The 20,000-nt window shown below is 42.3% G+C and overlaps 1 long non-coding RNA gene across 1 annotated transcript in view; it reads right to left on the reverse strand.

Annotated features, from left to right (window-relative positions):
• LOC147022771 (uncharacterized) overlaps nucleotides 1-19,740 on the reverse strand; it is a 121,641-nt gene extending 101,901 nt beyond the window's left edge. The window contains exons 1-2 of the long non-coding RNA XR_015059702.1: nucleotides 19,279-19,740; nucleotides 6,907-6,969 (exon numbers count right to left, since the gene is read on the reverse strand). This is a non-coding gene — a long non-coding RNA (uncharacterized LOC147022771). The remainder of the gene's footprint in view (nucleotides 1-6,906; nucleotides 6,970-19,278) is intronic.
• Between the last annotated feature and the right edge of the window lie 260 nt (nucleotides 19,741-20,000).

Consider the following 20,000-nt stretch of genomic DNA (forward strand, 5'->3'; position numbering starts at 1 on the left):
CTATGAATTGTGAGAAAATAAACCCCGAGTAAGGTGTGTCGTCGTAAAAAATTGTGATCCTTTAAAGTTTCATAGTAATTAACCTTGGAAACTCAGAGGAGTAGGAGTCACATGCAGAATGGATTCACTTCTATACAGAAGTTAACATTGCTTCTTGCTCCAAACTCCTAATTAAATGAAATAACATCCTAAATGAAAGCAGATTGCACAAATAGGTGAAACAATCCAAACCGAGGCGAGACAGCTGAAAGCGAGTGTGCGTACTTCTTGGCCATCCTGCCGTGGTGCATGGGGATTCATTGCTTTGTAGCCACTGAAAGTATTTTTGAATTCTCTCTTGAACTCATGACTCATTCTAATCCTCTATTTATTTTGTCTTCCTAACTCCGGGGATGTCCCTATGGAGAACTGAGCCACGGTCACCATGCCCACTGCTCACGCCGCGGGAACCTTCGCTCGCGTAATTATTTTCATTGCGCTCAAGTTACACTTTGCGAAAAACAGTAGAAAATAGAACAGTCGAAAAGATTAAGTTTAATGTTTTGGCAATTTCACATTTTCTTGTGTAAATATAGAGAAGGAGGGTGCACGGCCTTGCATAAAGCTTACAAGAGATACACTTAGTTATAAGAAGTAATCCTTACTACAAGTCACGGACCGGTGTTTGTTTGTTGTAATACTCCTCCTACAGTTCCGGGTCAATTATAACCAGACTAGCTACATACAGTAGGATCAGCATGACCCCAATTACTGTATAGGGGTGCTATTATTTTTGCTGGTGGTCTGGGGGTAGTTATCATGTCGTGCTGCTCCAGGTATTACAACTAGGAGATCTGTGGAAGGGAGAGGGATGGGACGGGAAACATCGTGAATACAAGATGGACATTACAGGGACTTTCGGGAAGGAAGCTAAGGAATTTGAAGGAGGTGGGCTTGGGGTGGATTCATGGGGGTAGAAAAGATCGAGGATTTAGAATGGGGATGATAAGAGGTGGTGGTGAACAGCTGTTTTGAAGGCCAGGAGGGAAGAATGGGCTTGAATAGAGTGAGGGAGTTTACTCCAAAGGCGGGTAAAAAGAGGAATGAAAGAGTGAAGGTGAGCAGTGATTCGTGATTTTGGTAGTTTTACCAGAAGGGGATTGTTGGCAGACATTGAGTGCCCTGTGGAAATGTGGTGGGGATAAATCGCAGAGAGAGCAGGGGGGGGCGAGACTGGAGAGGGGACGGTCGAAGACAGAAAGACCACCGACCTGCCTGCAGTGAGAGAGTGAGAGGCCCAAAGACTCAGCCTCATCGTGTGAGATGCCAATGATCCGAAATGCCTTGGTTTCCACAGCGTGAAGCCGAGAAAGGTGGGAGGCAAGAACACCAGCACAGAGGGGAGAGCAGTACTCCATCAGGATGCAGACGAAAGCTTTGTAAGTGGCCAGGAGCTCAGGTGGGCCGAGGAAGGACTTTGCACGATGGAGGATTCCCTGCTGGCGACTGGCCTTGGACGCCAGGTTTGAAATATAGCTTTCCCAGGAAAGATAATGGCAGATTGTGAGGTCCAGAAGCTTTAAAGAAAGGACTTCTTCCAAAGGATTGTTGAGAAAGTAGATTGGGGGGGGGGGGTTCCAAACGGTCCTTTCGGAGAGACATAGTGAGAGTGTGAGATTTGTCCGGATTGAAAGACATGTTCCACGTGTTGGACCAGTTTGTGATTTTATTCAGATCTGCAGTGAGCGAAGCAGCTGCTGCTTGCCAGTCTGAGGGATGACAGATGGTACGGCAAAGGGTGGAGTCATCAGCAAAGAGATAAAGAGGATTTTTCAGAGAGGCAGAGAGATCACTGATGAAAACCAGAAAAAGAACAGGGCGCAGAATGTTACCTTGAGGAACTCCAGCCTGGACAGGAAGAGGGGATGAAAGAACTCCATTTAGGGCCACACGTTGACTGCGACAGGAGAGGAAGTCTGCGAGCCATGAGTGGAGATGGTCCAGATGGAGATGGACTTACTCTGACAGGTCCATGTTACATTCAAATCTAACTGACTTCAAACACACAGACCATGTTACACTTACTACAGTCAAGCTATTGACTCCCCCCCCCCCCTTCCCCGTTCCATGTAACAATAAACTATACAGTACGACACGTAATAATGAGCTACCCCTTCAATAATTAATTGATCAATAAAAAGATGCAGAAAGTATTTTTTTTTATCAACAAATGCTTCCTTATTTTTGTCATCTTTTTTATAACACACATACCAGTTTGAGTTCAAAAACCTCTCCCAGTGTCCTCCTTTAAAGCTTGAGCAAAGAAATACAATAAACTTCAATTTCATTTTCAAATATACTGTACAGAAAATACGAATTGTAAAGCAACTGCACAGCCATTTTAGTTGTGATTCCTGTAGAGTGTTATAAAACTGATTTACATTACTTCATGGACATCACAATAAGAACTTTATTGCCAGATTACATGATATTCACTTGACTACAATTTGATTGAATAAAGCACAGCACACACTCATATTCTCAGACAAATAACACCTGATCGCAACATGTTTAGAGGTTGTAGAAATATACTGTATTATAATGACATACAATGCTTTTAATAGCATATTAAATGGAATATCATGTGCTGCTGCTAATTTGGTTGTTCAATGTGTCGTTTTCCTTCAGGTGTGTCATGGCTGTCATATCACAAACACAAACTCCCTCATGGGCTTGTTCATGGAGTTTTTTGAAATTATCGGACTCGCTACACTTTTGAGCGTCAGGTCCACAGCAATTATTGTGTGAACATTGCGTATAATTGCATGCATAGAATGTACTAAATATTCCATTAGGGAAGTGACTTCTTGATATGGTATAATTTTAAGGTCATAACACAAAATTTAAAGGGGTAGAATATTTGCTCTGAACTGGTACACCCCCCCCCCCCCCCCGTAAAGGGCCTTTATTATTACATACACAAATGTGGTGGATATTTTGTAATCCATAAAATGTGTACCACATACATAAAAAAACTCTTTCTTTTATTTGTCCTTATTTCTTCCTCCTTCAACTATCCTTTATCTTCACTTCTGACTGCCCCGACCCTTAACCACCCTCCCTCCGAACGTGCCTCTTCTTTTTTCACAGATGTAATTATATCTCATTAACGCGTGTATTTTAAAAATCCAAACTTTATTTTTCAATAAACAAGTTTATGATATATGTATGTGTATGTGTATATGCAGAATACAGATATAAATATATATATATATATATATATATATATATATATATATATATATATATATATTACTTTATTGGTGTTCTTGGAGTAATATGTATCTTGCTCAAAGAATGCTTTGACTGCTGAGTGTGAGGGTGAGGAGCAATTGGGAAAACTTGAAATTGAGGAAGCGAATAGAAGGGAGTATGATGGGGGAAGAAAAAGGATGTTAGGGGAATAAGAAAATGTGTCCCTATCTACAATGTATCCATAAAACTCAACATCATGCAAATTCGTGGAAAATTATTCAAGTGATGATCAAAAGGTGTTTTTTGTTAATTAGGTCACAGTCTGAAAAAAGTTGGTCAAGGACACAAAACAAATATCAGGTGCACAAATTCAGTGCAGGTATACTATGATGATGCAAGAACATCTTGGAAGGCCAAACGATCATTGAGATTCAAGGATTGACAAAAATGCACGTTTTTTTTTTGTTTTTTTTCAGACCGCCATTTGACCTTTAACCACGTTATTTTATTCAACCCGCCATTTGACCTTAACCTTTAACTCAGAGGAGTATGATGTAAATTAAGTGTAAATGCGTCTTGGTCTATGCGATCTCGAGAGCGTAATTTTGTTGTGATCGGCCAAACCTTCATCAAGTTATGGTGAAGAGAGATAAAATGTCTCCGGCGAGACTAAAAATTACGTCAATGTAAAAAAATTTAAGTCAACCCTGCATACTTTTTATCCCCATTATTGATGCAAAATTTCATTCCGAAAGTGCCAGCTGGCTCGAAGATACAGCTCAGAAATTTATACAGTTTGGACATTTGGGGTGCAGGAATAAAAAATAATATATTCTAAATGGTGGTACTCCTTGGAGCCTAAGAAACTGTGTGGTACCATTAAAATTGGGGGAACTAATTGTAGAAACAAACTCTATTACAGCAATAAACCTTCCCCTATCCAAAAGGGGGAAGCTTTAAAAAAATCAGAAAGAAGAAAGGTCAGGAGAAATGTTCAAATCCCCTTCGTATCATTCGTATTATAAGAGGATTAAGAACTCATGGTGGAAGGGTGCAAAGAATAAGGAAGGATAGGGAATGAGGGGAAAACAATGTAGATTGAAGAAGGAGTAACAAGAGGGAAAGGATATTGGTTTAAATTTTTCACTACCCTGGTTTGGAAACCTGGAAATCTTATTCACTCAAGGTTCAAGAAACTGTGATAAAAGATGACTTAATAACTTTTTAGCTGAATTGCGATGAATCTAATCAGATTAATTAAGTTAATCTGGTCTTTTCTATCTTTTAAATATATACTCCAGAAATGCATGTAAAGCAAAACTAAATGGTAACTTCACATTATTTTGCATTTGTTTCACTGAAAACCATGTGACATTTCACAGCCAGTCAAAGAGCCACAAAAGCAAGAGATGGCTGCCAACACAGAAATACTTGGCAAGGTTGCATCCACTATTGATAAATTGTGCACTTTTTAAAGAACGATGCAAATGTAAAATTTTTGATAATGACCACATAAAGTAGATCTTATTTTGTGGAAAATCAGTTTACTTTTCCTTTTCTTAAAAAAATTAGTTCTGGCATTATACCAACTAGAATGGCACTCAATAGAGCGCATACCTCCGCCAGGCTGGACAGTTTACATTTTGTATCTCACCAATAGTCCAGATCTGCATCTGGACCTGAACCAAGATCTAATCGGCTTGTTGTCACATACCCAACTCATCTACCAAGTTTTGTCATAATCCGTCGATAAGTTTTTGAGATATCGTGCTATATTTCATTTCTGGCCCTATCATTCAATGGTGAAGAATCCCTTAAAACAATTATCGGATTCGTATGTAGATCCAGATCTTCACCAAAGTCGAATCAATTTGTCCTCGTCACACTCCCAATATGTCCACCAAATTTCGTCTGAATCCGTGCACAACTTTTTTTTATAAATCCTGCTCACAGACAAAAAAAAACAAACAGGGATGAAAATATAACCTTTGTCCACCTTCAGTGGTGGAGGAAACAAGAGTGGCATCATGCCATAGTCCTTCAAATGAGGGCATAAAACCAGGCTTCCTGTCTTCATCATGCCTGGATGTTAAAGACCTCAAGGTATATTCCAGAAAGAGATGGTCCCATAGCCAAAATTGCTGTTTGGGTGAGAATTGTATAATCAGCAATACCTGAAGCAAGTGTCAGTGCAGGAACGAAGATATGACACAGGCATGATGGGTCAAATGGCCTCATCTGCACAAAATATCTTTGTATTTCATAGTACAAGTAATTAAGAGAGTGAAAAAAGTAATTTGACCTATCACGCCCCTCTCACCTCCACATCCCAGCAACACATGTACATGTCATGTAATCATTCAAGGGTCATCTGAAAAGTTTTGGCATGCCACTAATAACATCTGAAGTAAAAAAACAAAAAAGTGATTGCCAATTATTTGTTTAGTTTCTCCTTATTTACTGACATATCTGGGAAACATCAGTCCCAGGAAAGGTCATGGCTGATGGTGAGGACAAAAGGTTCAAAACACTGAACATATTGCAGTGGCTGACCCTGGAAATAGACAGGTGGATTCGTTTGACAATCTTTCAAGATCGACAGGGTGAGACTGAGAATAACCAGGATTGAAGGACATGTCCCATTTATCAGACCAGAGTCTAATCATTTCCAGATCAGCAGAGAGAGACGCAGTTGCTGTCTGCCGAGCAGAGGGATGGGGGTAATGCACAATACAATGTCGAGTCATCTGCAAAAAGGAAGAGATGGTTTTCCAGAGCATCAAATGAGTTGTTTATGCAGATGAGGAACAAAACTGGGCCCAATACACTGCTTTGGGGTATTCCAGAATTCAATACTATAAAGTCTCATCACAATCAGACCACTTGCAATGATTACAAACTGCACACATTCACTTATTTGAAAGATGTTGGGTGATATTGAATCATTGCAGACCTAATCGTCATGCATTGTAACTCATTCAGTCATTGAATTTTTTTTTTCATTTTAAATCGCTTTCATTGGAAGAAATATTCCTTTTAGATGATAATTAAGAGTGCTGCATTTAATTCGACTGGAATTCTGGCAGAAGGTACAGTTTACAGGATGCATGTTGTTCTGAAGTTGCAAGCAACCCTTTTAATCTCCTTTGTGTATGCGATGACAACTAATTGCTGAGTGAAACTTTCAGCTGATGTCGAAACACGTACCACTAACACAACATGTAATAAATGTGTGCAAGGCAACAAATGGAGCACTTACTTGAGGAATATGGCGAAGTGTGATAATTTGCAGCGGACCACAAGCCTCTGGAGCAGCACAACTGTGCTTTTCTGCCATAACTCGGTCATTAAGGTTTCCCCAAAGTTCCCCTTCAATAGTGTGAGATTGGCCAGATGAGATGCTTAGCAAGCTTTAATGATGCCAGCGAGTTGCCTTGGAGGGCAATGGGCCATCAGTAGGCCATTGGCCCATCGGGCTAAAGTGCGGGCAGGCAGAAGGCAAGCGAAGCCGTACTAAACGATTCACTGCCGGGAGCAACTCCCTCCACATTCAACCATTTTGGATCCGTTTTGCTGGCACTTTCACATTGGTCAAGTGCTACGTGAACACCTTAACGCAGAGGCCTCAAATAAATCACAGTGTGGATGCAAAAACATGGTGGCACAACTCACCTCGACAGGGGTCCATACAGCCACCACGCTGCCTCCGACATGATTACATAGTGCAATGACGACCTGTTACGGCAGAAAAAATACTTTGAAACAAATGTCAGATTGTTTTTGGCCTATCCAGGCATGTGATGCTACAATTAAAACCTCCTTAACACAAGTACAATATACGCTAGACAATGTGCAAAGCAGCCAGCCAAAAATAGTGTTAATAGAATAGGCCCGAGAGTTACTAGCACTTAATTGTATGAGGACACGACACCGTTCGACCAATGAATTTATGCCTGGTGAGAATTTGAATAAAACTGAAAGTAATAACACATTTTGAATGTGGCTAATATCAATAGATTCAATGCTTCCAAAATCGGAGCAAAGACTAAATGCAAAAAAAAACATTCCTGAATAAAGGTGTTAGATGAAAAACATGTCCATCTTGCTGCAGCCCTAGGGTCCTTTGCTTCCTTCCAACAAGAAGCACAATTTGCCAATTAGCAGCCAAGAGGCGAGAGGCAGCAGGTGGTCTCTCAGGTGTTACTCGAAGCACTGCAGAGGAGTGAAATGGACCTAGATCATGCACAGGCCATTGTCGGCACTGTGGATCATGCGATACATTGGAAGGTCCTCACGTGGAATCACCGGCAGGACGGTGTCCAAAACTCAGAAAGCCCTCCACGAGTTCATTGCTTTCACAGTTTGTAGATCTTTGAGAAAAAGCCGGCTAAAGTCGTTTCCCCCAAGTTATCAAACACCTTGCAGGATAGCTCAACAGCTTTAAGGGTCTAATAACTGTTGTTCGAATGTGATGCACATGGGGGCGCAGTACCACAGAGCACACCGTCAGAGAGTTTGCGAAATGTGCTCTCTGGTCTCCTTGCATTTACTTTTCTGGATGTCAGAGCTGATGTGTTAACATTTGAAATATGACGTCACATACGCTAACCGAAATGTTTAAATTATTTATTGGCACATACCATGCCATGGTACTTACAACTTGAAATTATTCCCCAAAAAAGTGTGGAAAAATTAGTTTCGTTAATATCAACAAACCTTTTATTATCAGTTCGTTTAAAGTAACCACAGAAGTTGTATGTTATTCAAAATAGTGGAGGATTTAATTTCATAATGCTCTGACATGGATTTCTCATTTGCGCTTCGAACTTCCTGCATTTTTATTTATAATATCAACTAGAAAGCCTTTTCATAATCATTATTTGTGAGAAAATTCCTAAACACTCAAGATGAACCAAACCTGGTTACAAAGTCATTCATTCATGAAATTTAAAACAATTTCAATTGAAATCTGTATTGGTGTCCTCTGCATTGACGCAGTTCTCTCTCGTTCTCTCTCTCTCTCTCCCCCTTTCTAGGTGTGTCCTGTGTTCGGAGGATGGTGTGCTGTGCTACATCACCTCTTCCTCACCTTCCTCCTGTGCCCACATTCCTCAACTCTTCTTTGCTTTTCAAAAGGTTTGATCTCATGAAAAAGTTCACAATCGAATGCTACAGTATCTAAACACTTGCGGTTTAAATGAGCCATTTCTACAAAACACCAGATTGATTATTTGGTTAACAGGTTCATCGATTCATGTCATACAAGAGGTGATTAGAAATAATGATCAGGTCCACAGTGTAAAAAAAAGTCTATGTCTGATATCAGTAAAACTATTATTCCTCTCCATGCAGTAACTACAAACAATATGAAATCAATTCACCTCGATGATCTTTATGCGAAAAAAAATTTCACCGTTTAACTAGAAACAACTCTTTTTGTGATGTTTAAAAAAAAATCCATCTCCATTAGGCCCCTGACTTTCTGATGAACCTTCATATGGAGAATATAAAAGATTTGAAAAATGTGATTTTCATTTTTAATCGAGTAGTTAACAGCAATTGATTTCAACCGAAATACTTTAAACCAAATTAACCTTCACAAACCACTTAATTGTGAAGCAGCAATTTATCATCACAATGGTTTATATTTGTCATGTGACTTAAAACGAGTGTTTTGAAGACGAAACAAGCTTGTACCGTTGCAATTATCTGGCTTAAGGGCACATCATGTGAATGATTCCTGGCAGAAAAATAGTAAGACCATTGTGGGGATGGGATGGAAGTCAGATAGGGAAAAGGGAGGGGTGGGGGATGGAATGACTATAAGAAAAAAGCAAGTCTCAAAATCCCAATGCTCACAATCATTTTCAGCAGTAGCCATATGCTTTCGTGCTACAGAGCCAGTCAAGTCATTTTCCACAATTGCCCCCTTCCTGGCTCCTTTCAAGAGCTCCTAATTCAGAGGCAGAGAGAGGGAAGCAGGCGGCTAGGGTGTGTGCTCTCAGCCTGCATTCCCAGGCCGCTCCTTTATTTGTAATTAGCTGCCGTGCCAGAAGGCACAGTGCCATGCCTGCCTGGCAGATGCATTGTATTATAATGGCCGCCCCTTCTCTCTTTACCCCTTAACACCCCACCCTTTGTAGCATTTTATGTGGTGATTGGACAAAAATATGAAAGAGTAGAGAAGGAGTAGGAGGAATTGGGGGAGGATGGTGCGAGGTGGTGGGAAGAGTGGGATGGTGCAAGTGGAGAACAAGGGATATGAATAACATGTAAAGCCAGTGGCTATATCCTATACCTTTGCCATCCTGGGGTTATTAGGTACAAATACAGAAAGTATTTGTTTCCCAAAATCCACTGCAACACTTCCAAATAACTGCACGTATTTATATGTCAGTCTGTTTTGGCTTTTAGTGGTGTTGTATTCAACTATACAATGTCTGGTATATAGAATTCAAGTTGACATGATGGTTTATTGACTTTTCGCTTGACCAACAGTCCTCGATCATTTCAAAATGCTGCCAAAAGCCAAAACGGACTGAGACTGCTGGTGTCAATGATGCACCATCGCAAGATAAAACACTCACAACACAGGACCAAGGCATGAGGTTTCAAACACAATAGCACTGTGATTGGCATGGCCATGGACCAATCCACAACATGCAATCTTTCCCACCGCTACTTTGCACGACGACATGCTGATTCTGCAACTACCACCTCTGAGGAAGGTAAATTGTCTGTTCTTGAAATGTCAGGCAACAATAAAGAATTTTTATTCCACAAATATGAATCCTGATCTGTAAATTTTCCAGTGTGTGTGTGTGTGTGTGTGTGTGTGTGTGTGTGTGTGTGTGTGTGTGTGTGTGTGTGTGTGTGTGTGTGTGTGTGTGTGTGTGTGTGTGTGTGTGTGTGTGTGTGTGTGTATCCAAATGTGTGGAGCATGACGAGCACCTCCCCGCCGCCCCCCCCCTGCCACATCTCCATGGACGGATGCAAGTCCTGTACATATGCACACGAAAGCATCACCTCCGACCTGGAGGCATCAACCTGACCACTCATGTCAAAAGACAGAGATTATATGGTCACTCTTAGCTAAACATCAAACAGAGCTGCCTATCCAGACTTCAGGCTTATTTACCCAACTTTTGTAAGGAGCCTTTTTTATATAAAAAAAAAAAATCGCACCTATTCAAAGGAAGTGGTTCATTTTGCCATTGTTAATATGAAATAGGCAAGGCCTAGAAATGAACAAAACCCCATTAGAATTACCCTTTGGAATTATCCTTTAGAACACATTAGAATTAAACAGGGTGGGTTTGAAAAAGGTTCTTTTTCTTCATTTTTGAAGAATGGATGGATGGACGGACAGACAGAAGGAAGGGCATACCGTAATACTAAAGTGGCTTCACCGCTTGAAAAAAAGATATTATAAATCGTCCAAATGTATGACATTCAAACAGCTTGGGAAGTGCAGTTTAACCCTATGGCCAAAGTACACAGTCCAACAAGACTGTTCCACAAGCATACACATGCACCTCAGTCTGAAGCACATGGTCAATAAAACACACACATTTTAACCTAGAAGGGTGAGAATGCATGATCATACAATTGGACCCCTCCTTCATCGGAGAGAGTCCCCATGGCTTCAACGCCACATCGTCCTGAAATCTCATCAGGACGGCATATCATAAACATCCAACTAATTATGACCACATTCATCATTTAAATTTCAATAGAACCTCCTGTCTGTAATGGTATCAGCTTCGTGTTATGTCTCACCCGGTAAAACCGCATAATCCGCAAAGAACAAAAGGCTGTCTGTCACTCAGACGATTGTTCCCGCGAATGCAAACCAAGAAACCAGAAGGCAAACGCAATAAGGCGGAGATAAAAAAATCAAAATGCATGGCGCTCCCTCAATCTTCATGGATGGACAGAAGTCCTGCACATGCACACACCAAAGCGTCACCTCCGACCCTGAGGCATCAGCCTGGCCACTCAGGTCAAAAGACAGATTATGTGGTCAGCATTGCTTGGCTATTCATACGATATGGCATCCAGACGAGGGTAAATAATCGTGAAATCCGGATAGGCAGCTCCATTTGATGTTTTAAAGCATTGGACCCCAACCTGTGGCCCGCGGGCCGCATGCGGCCCATGGAGCCCTATACTGCGACCCGCGAGGACTTTCCAATCAAAACACATTTCCATGTAGCAATTTTAAAGGGGTTTACACAATGCCACTGCCAGCCGGCGCCGTGACCTGAAAAGCCTTACACAATGCCGCTGCCAGCCACTGCCGCTTACCGCCGGGAGGAATCAAATCAATTTGCATCAATAAATTGAATCAATTTTTTTCTGGCTCCCAACATCCTTGGGAGTAGTGAATGCGGCCCGTGGGATCAAAAGGTTGGGGACCACTGTTTTAAAGGAATAAAGGTTCCTCCAACCAAAAAGTAACTAGATACACGATGTTAATCTAGCAATAAACAATGAAGAACAGATCACGTCTCAGTCGACGTTTCACACGCTTCCCAGCAAGCTTCCTCAGGCCAATAGACTCCAAGCCTCAGCACTTGTTCGCTTTTATTTCCAAGGTGACAATTCATTTCTGGTCAAGTGCCGGTGCACGAGGTCAATGGAGGAATGTTTATGTTTTGCCAAAGCTATTTTTTGTAAACAATATCGAGGCTCATATAAGAGCTAACATAGAAAGGAAAAAAAAAGGGAGCAGAAGACATGGAAGGAGGGAGAGGGAAGCACAAAACAGTGGGGAACAGAGACATTAGGAGATCTGTGGAAGGGAGAGGGATGGGGGCAGGGTACACAGGGTATACAAGATGGACACTACAGGGACTTTCAGGAAGGAAAGCGGGGAATTTGAAAGAGGTGGATTTGGGGTGGATTAACAGGGGTAGAAGAGATTGTGGTTTTGGTTGGGGGAAGATAAGAGATGGTGGTGAACAGCTGTTTTGAAGACCTGGAGGGAAGAGTGGTATTGAAGAGTGTGTGGGAGTTTGTTCCAAAGGTGGGAAAAAAGAGCAATGAAAGAGTGAAGGTGAGCAGTGATTTGAGGGACGCAAGCGGTCAAGAGAGAACGTAGCTTGGAGATGGCCTGTAAGAGCAGGGCTTTATGGCTGGCTTTCCTTCGACGCATGAAGATGACGGCACAATTCTTGTTTTCATGCTGAAGCAAATTGGCTTGTGTACTTAGCAAGTCACTGGCCTTTGGCTCTTGGTTGGGTCATGAGAGATGGACTCCGAGCCTTGTGTATGTCACCGAAGGGGACGGTGCCATTCTGAGAGTGGCGGGTCGGTGAGGACGATCAACACACTAAGAGGCCGTATGGGGTCTCTGCGAATTGGGGTTGAATGCTGCTCCAAAATTGCCTGACGAATGTTCCCGCTGCGAGAGAGTGGCTTGGTGCCGATTTTGATTTTTGTTCTTGGTAAACATTTCTATTGTCATTAAATTTCCGTGTTTGTTTTAAGTTGCTGTATATATTTGTCATGGGGTTCGAGTAAAAGAGTATAACGCCCCCCCCACCCCCGTGCTGTGAATCCATCTGTGCCTCCGTCGCTTCGCCATTGCCCCTCATGTCCTCCCGCGCGCATTATAATCTCCGAGGATCAACGTAAGGTATGGGAGCATGTGCCAGAACAGCGTGTCACTGTGTCCACTTTCCACTGGTACTCCAGGGGCCTCCGTCTGGCCATCCCCCAGGCAGATGCTAGGCCCATCCCCATCTCCTTGAGATGCTGGTCAACCTGCTGCAAACATGAGGCACGTGGTCGGCCCATTGGCCTCCTCCACTCACGAGACTCCCTCGCTGAGAGAATCTGGTGAGCAGGATCAGCGTCAGGAAAACGAGCCACATGTCCATACAGCCACAGCTGATGCTCACGGACTATGCAGGTAACAAATCTCATCCGAGTCGCACTCAGCAACCGCTCGCTGGTCGGATTTTGTGTCCAACGATAGCCAAGGATTCTCTGAAGAGACCTGATACCAAAGGAATTTAGTCTCCGTCTCAGATCCTTGGTCAGAGTCCAAGTCTCGCATCCATAGAGCAAGACTGGAAGCACCAAGGACCTGAAGACTTGGACTTTCGTCCTCCCGCACAGGCACAGGTACTGGCAGCGCCACACCCCATGATCCAGTGAAGCCATGACTCCCCAGGCCCGACCCAGATGTCTATTGACCTCTGACTCACAGCCAGCAGAGACATGAATATCACTGCCAAGGTAAGTGAATCTCTCCACGACCTCAACATCCTCATCACAACCAGACACAGACAGGACAGCAGCATCCAAGATGTCATTGAAAGCCTGGATCTTCATTTTGACCGAAGAAACCCATAATCCCAGTGGCTCCGACTCCTCATTCAGCACCTCGAGGGCCCCCAAAAGGATATCTAAAGTCTCCGCAAAGATGACTGCATCATCTGCGAAATCAAAGTCCAAGATCTTGACATTCCCAAACGATGCACCGCAGCTTGATCTCTCCGACATCCTCCCTAGAATCCAGTCCATACAAGTGCTGAAAAGTGTGGGGGGCCAGTACACACCCCTGACGAACTCCAGTAACAACTGGAAATAAGTCAGAGATGGTACCACCACATTTCACAGCACTCTCAGTACCAGAGTAGAGTTCAGACATCAGATCAATCAGTTTTGGTGGCACCCCACGAAGACCAGGAATCCTCCAGAGGGCATTCACTGAATCAAACGCTTTACAGAGATCAACATAGGCTGCAAGCAGCCCCTGCTGAAACTCTCGTCTGCATTCGGTGAGGACCCGAAGAGCAAGGATACGGTCAATTGTTGACCTCTTTGGTGTAAAGCCTGACTGCTCTGGATGCTGGTGCTCAAGCAGATGGTGGCGAATCCTATCAAGAATTCTCCGAGCAAAGAGGATCAACGTGTCTGCTTGCTATTAAAGAAGAACTGCTTTGCTATCTGGGCTGGTGTTTACCACCCATTACCACAATTTGGGGTCAGGTGCTTAACCTGGACTGCCAGCTCTGCAACAATATGAACAGCACATAATTAATCGACATGTTGTCACACGGCTTCACTGTGAAAGTAAATTCCAATAGGAAGTAATTAATAGACGTACATGTAGTCTGCAACGGGCATTCAAACAGTGTGCAATTTTGAACGTCGGTTATAACAATATATTACAGAATAACTGATAATAACTCTCCAACCATCATTAATTATAAATTGCTTCCCCTGATACAAATCTTGTTTCCTGAAGGAGGTGCCATTTTCCAAGGTGATAATGTTGACTGTAAATATTCAATCCTCATTGGAAGAACACAAGAGTGAAGTAAAACATCTTCCCAGCCCGCTCAATCACCAGATTTAAATATTATTGAGCCATTTGTGATCAATTCTCGAGGACAAGTAGGGGGGCAGATTCTCCTCAACAATATTGCTCAAGGAACTTGAAGCCTTTCAGACAAAGGAATGGTGAATATACTGTTCCTCTATCAGATGGACAAAAGTTACACCTATTCGTCCTACACAGGATTTAATCTGGATTGTCTGCAAGTGGGATGGGGGTCCTACTTACTATTAATAAATAAACTGCACCTTTTCATGGGTGTTTCCATTTTTTTGTCCAAACCCTGAACATGTACGTACACATACTTATAGATAAAGCTCTTTCTAACCACCAATTCATTGATTCACTGATATTAAAGATCAGTACCTTCCAGATGACATAGAAAGCTGAAATTTTGAGGACCGATCGACATCAAAGTCGATACACGGGGGAAAAAAAAAAATCACAGAACCATCGGAAAGTATCCGTAAATGGAAATATAAATAAATGAAAATAATAAATGCAGGTGAGCGACCCAAGACACTGGGGAAGCATGGTAATTTTGCATGTCAATGGACATTGAAGCCGATACACCAGGAAAAAAAAAATCACAGAACCATCGGAAAGCATCCGTAAATGTAAATATTGTTATGGTTGAGGGGGTAGATTGAGGAATTTCAGAGGAAATTTGGATTGTGGAGAGTTGCTTGGTCCGTGGATGTGTAGGAGACATCTCGATGTAAATTTAGGAGGGAAACTGGGAGCTGAAGTGTGACTTTTCACCACAGGGGGTTTGTGCTGTGTTAATTAGATAGGGATTAAGGTCAATTCCCCCCAGTATGTAATGCCCCCTGTGACCTTTTCCGACATTTTTGCATTTACAAGACAACCATAAAATTACGATATTGATATAATTCCAATGCCGAACGTCCAAGCAGGCGAGAAACCCTGCCTTCCTGGCTTCTTACCAGCAAGTCACACCCTCAAGGCATATGATTGGTCAGTGTGGTGTTCAAGAAGGAAAGTGAGGGTCGAAGAGCAGGGAGGAGTGCTGGGTGCTTCTCGGTTCTTCCGGTATTTAGTATTATCTCCAGTGATCTTTATGGCTCAAGATCCATAGCTCAAGGGGAATGGTGTCTATTATAAATTTATACAATCCCCGTCAACCATTGGTGCACAAGAGGCTCCAGGAGGTTTTGAGAAGGGAGGATGGGGTGGTCCTTGTATGTGGGGATTTCAACAGTCTTAACATTCTTTTGGGCACTAAAATCACAGATAGAAATGGTGAATGTATCGAGGGTTTGATTGATGAAGTTGATATGGTGGTATTAAATGATGGAACAGGGACATATATCAATTCGTCTACAGGGAAGATGTCCCCTCTGGATCTTCCTCTCATTTCATCAATTGAAGCAGCGAGATGTGATTGGACGATCCATGACGACAACCTAGGAAGTGATCACTTTCCAGTGATCACAAATTTTAAACTACAAAGAGACCCTGAGGACCCATAAGGACTGGCTTCTTTGAACTTTTCCAAGGCAGACTGGGGGCTTTTCTCATGTCTATGTTCTCATGAAGTGAAGGAAGGGATTGTCAATAGTAATATTGACAGCCTCAACAGCAATATTGTCCTAACTATGAATAACATAGCTGGGAATACCATCACAACTTACAAAATCCCAATGGGTAAGAAAATCAACGTCCCTTGGTGGGATGAGGGTTGCAAACAAGCGATCCAGGAAAGAAGGGCAGCTCTGAAAAGATTAAGGAGAACCTTTAGGTTGGAGGATGTCGTGGAATATAAAAGGAAAAGGGTGTATGCTCAAAGGACTATTAAACAAGCAAAGACTGCCTCTTGGAAATTATTCTGTTCTTCGATTAATCCAGATGCCCCACTTAAAACCATATGGAAAAGAGTAAAAAGTATGCAGGGTGTTAAATCTGGATGGAAGTCTATTCTGGCAATCATTTTCCAGAATAAAATCTTTTGTTCAAATATAGACAAGGCAGAGGCCCTGGGCCAATTCTTTTTTGGAAGTGGGGATGATATCATAAAGTATGATGAGTTGGAAGCTCGTATTCCCCAATTAGCAAACCAATTCCTGGTGACCACCAACGCAGTTCAGCCTCTAAATTCTTCACTTAACTTGACTTCACTCTTCGGGAGCTTAAACAGGCAATCCAGAAGGCTAGGAATAGCGCCCCCAGGTCCAGATCAGTTATCATTTCTCATGTTCAAGCACTTAGATGATACGGTGTGGGGTGTGATCCTTAGATTCTTCAATAAAGTTTGGGCTTTAGGGAAACTTCCCTGTGACTGGAAACCCTCAATTGTAATCCCTATCTTTAAAGATGGGAAAGATAGTGCAGCCCCATCTTCATATCGTCCGATTTCTCTTATTTCAGTTATCTGCAAATTAATGGAGAAGATGGTGAACAATCGCTTGTTTTTCTTCCTGGAAAAGAACAACCTCCTGTATAAATTCCAGAGCGGGTTCAGAAAGAGACGGTCTGTTATGGACCACATTAAAGCTCTGGCAAATGAGGATAGGAAATCCCTAAATAATCAGGAGTCTCTCCTCGGAGTGTTCCTTGATATCCATAAGGCATATGATTCAGTTTGGAAAGATGGCCTCCATAATAAGATAATCAACCTCGGGATTAATGGAGGAATGTTTGAGTGGATTAGGGACTTTTTATCTAATAGATCCTTTCAGGTGAGAGTCGGTCAGAACCTCTCTTCCATTTTTCATATGGATAAGGGCATTCCCCAGGGTAGCAGCCGAAGCTCAACTTTCTTTAACATTATGATTTATGATGTAGCTTCCCATTCCACGCTCCACAGCAAGGTATTTCTGTTTGCTGATGACATTGACATGTGGATCTGTTGTAAGAGTTTAGCTCTTTTGGGTAAAAAAAAACCTCCGGAATGGTATCCCTCTTGTGGAGCAATGGGTCTCAGACTGGGGTTTTAAGCGATCAGGCAACAAGTCCAAGTTCATCATATTTTCCCACAAGAAAAGGACTGAGGACATAGTCATGGTAGTTAATGGTACTTCCCTCAATCAATCTTCTGAAGTATCATTTCTTAGGAGTAATCTTTGATAAGGGATTAACCTGGACTCTCCATGTTAAGATGCTGACTGGTAAATGTGCTAAAGGCATCAATTTATTATGTTGTCTTAATGGTGCTGAGTGGTGAGAACATCGTGATAGTCTTCTCCTGTTATATAAAGCTATTATTCGTTCTCATCTGGATTATGGTGGGCTGATCCTTGCGGATATGTTCATCATGAGCAATCGGAAAAAACTGCAGATTGTCCAGTCTAAAGCCACCGTATCTGTTTCGGGGCTTTTACCAGCACTCCTGTTTCTGCCCTTCTGGTGGAAGCGGGTGAGATGCCCTTGTCTTTCCGCTGGGAATTTTTGAAAATGAAATATTGGGCTAGAATCACCACATCTGGGGATAACCATCCTGGTAAAGCTGTATTTGCAAACTGCTGGGAATATCTTAAGCTTGACAGGAACCTCACTTCGCTGCCTTTCAGCCTTGCATGTAAAATGACTGCTAAGGAAATGGGGTTGGATTCCCTTCCGGTCAACCCACATCATAAAATTTCTATTTGGGCCCCCTGGACCCTTGAATCCCCTCACCTCCTTGTGGATCTCTGGGGAAAAAAATCGGACATGGTTAATCCTGCAGTCACATGCAATCAGGCTGTTGAGTTTATCAATTCAATTTGGAGTCAATCATTGCATGTATACACAGATGGCTCCAAAGAACCTTCTCTTGGAAGGACAGCTGCTGCAATATGCATCCTTGATTTCAGGGTGGTCAGGGCATTTCGGCTAACGAATCATCTCTCGGTCTTCTCGACCGAACCATTTGCCATAGTTCTGTTTCTAGAATGGATAATTGAGTTTAATCCCCTCAGTGTGGTTCTACTCTCTGATTCACTTTCCGTGTTAAAGGCATTGGAATCCTTACAGGATGGTTGTGGGAATGACTTTGTGCTGGAAGTTTGGCATTTGGTTAATATTGTAAAGTGGAGGGGTCTGGTGGTCGACCTGTGCTGGATCCCTGCTCATGTCAGCATTGGTAGAAATGAGGCCTGTGATCTAGTGGCTAAGCATGCCCTTAAACTGGAAAATATCACCCAAATCCCCCCTGGGACCATCGAAATTATTAGTCTGGCCAAGGACCAGATTAAGAAAAAAAAAATGGCAATTTCAGACCTCGTTGTGAGCAGACCTCATGTAAGAGAGGAACATTCGGTATATTTTCTCTTTCAAATTTCTCTTTGGCTTCTGGTTATGGGTTTGGAGTGTCAGCAGGTTTTCTCAGGCTCTCTGCCAACTTTCTCAAAGTTAAGTCTCCGGTCGATTTTTGTCCCGGTTTAACTGTTTATTTTCTCACTTACATGTATGTTACTGTGTGTTCCTAGTTCGGTTTTGTTTCAAAAATCGTGCTATTTTGTGAGTTTTCGTCGACCTTGTCTTACCGGGTTCCTTGAGGCCTACCCATCCTTCCCCTCCAGGTGTACGATCGTTTTAATTTGTATTCTCTCCCTCTTACCTTCAATTCCTATTTTCCATACTTTCCCAACGCCCCCATCCCTCCCAACAAAACACAGTTTCTTGTCTTCAATTTAAAGGAAAAAAAACAAAAACAAAAACAAAAACAAAAACAAAAACAAAAACAAAAAAAATACCTTCCTCCCTGCATATCCATGAGTCAAGGTCCAGATCCCGATCCCTCCTCTTCCTCTTCTTCTTCTTCCTCCTCTTCTTCTTCTTCTTCTTCCTCTTCCTCCTCCTCCTCTTCCTCCATCTGCCGGCACACCATCTTTCTTCTATTTGAGCTGACCCACTCTCTCCATTACCTTCACAATTTCTTCCTACAACCTTGCATTCCCGAATCGTCAAAAATTAATAATTTTCCTTGGATGCTTTCGATCGATACATCTGCAACCACGTGTCTCTCTCCACCCCTTCCTGATATTTTTTATCGACCCAGCAGCTTCCTTCTGCGTTCACAGTTCCAAATTCACCACACACCTCCACGATTTTACGTCAACCTTCCCTTTTCCGAATGTGACGGGAATCCTTATTTTAAATAAATAAATTAATCCACTTTTGACTGTGCCCTCCCAGAACCACGTGATCTGTTTACAATACACCCCCTGCGTTTACCGATCCAAATTCACCATTCACCTCACGATTTTTTTTCTACAACATTTCCATTAGCTAATCTGCCGAAAACTCTCGCAATGTTTATTTAAAATAAATAAATCCACTTTTGACTGTGCCCCTCCCAGAAACACGTGATCTGTTTACAATACACCCCTGCGTTTACCGATCCAAATTCACCATTCACCTCACGATTTTTTTCTACATTTCCATTAGCTCATCTGCCGAAAACTCTCTCTCAAAA

This window comes from Eptatretus burgeri, chromosome 7 (assembly GCF_056783735.1).
Source record: "Eptatretus burgeri isolate ZD-2024b chromosome 7, Ebu_testis_v1, whole genome shotgun sequence".
Taxonomy (NCBI): domain Eukaryota; kingdom Metazoa; phylum Chordata; class Myxini; order Myxiniformes; family Myxinidae; genus Eptatretus; species Eptatretus burgeri.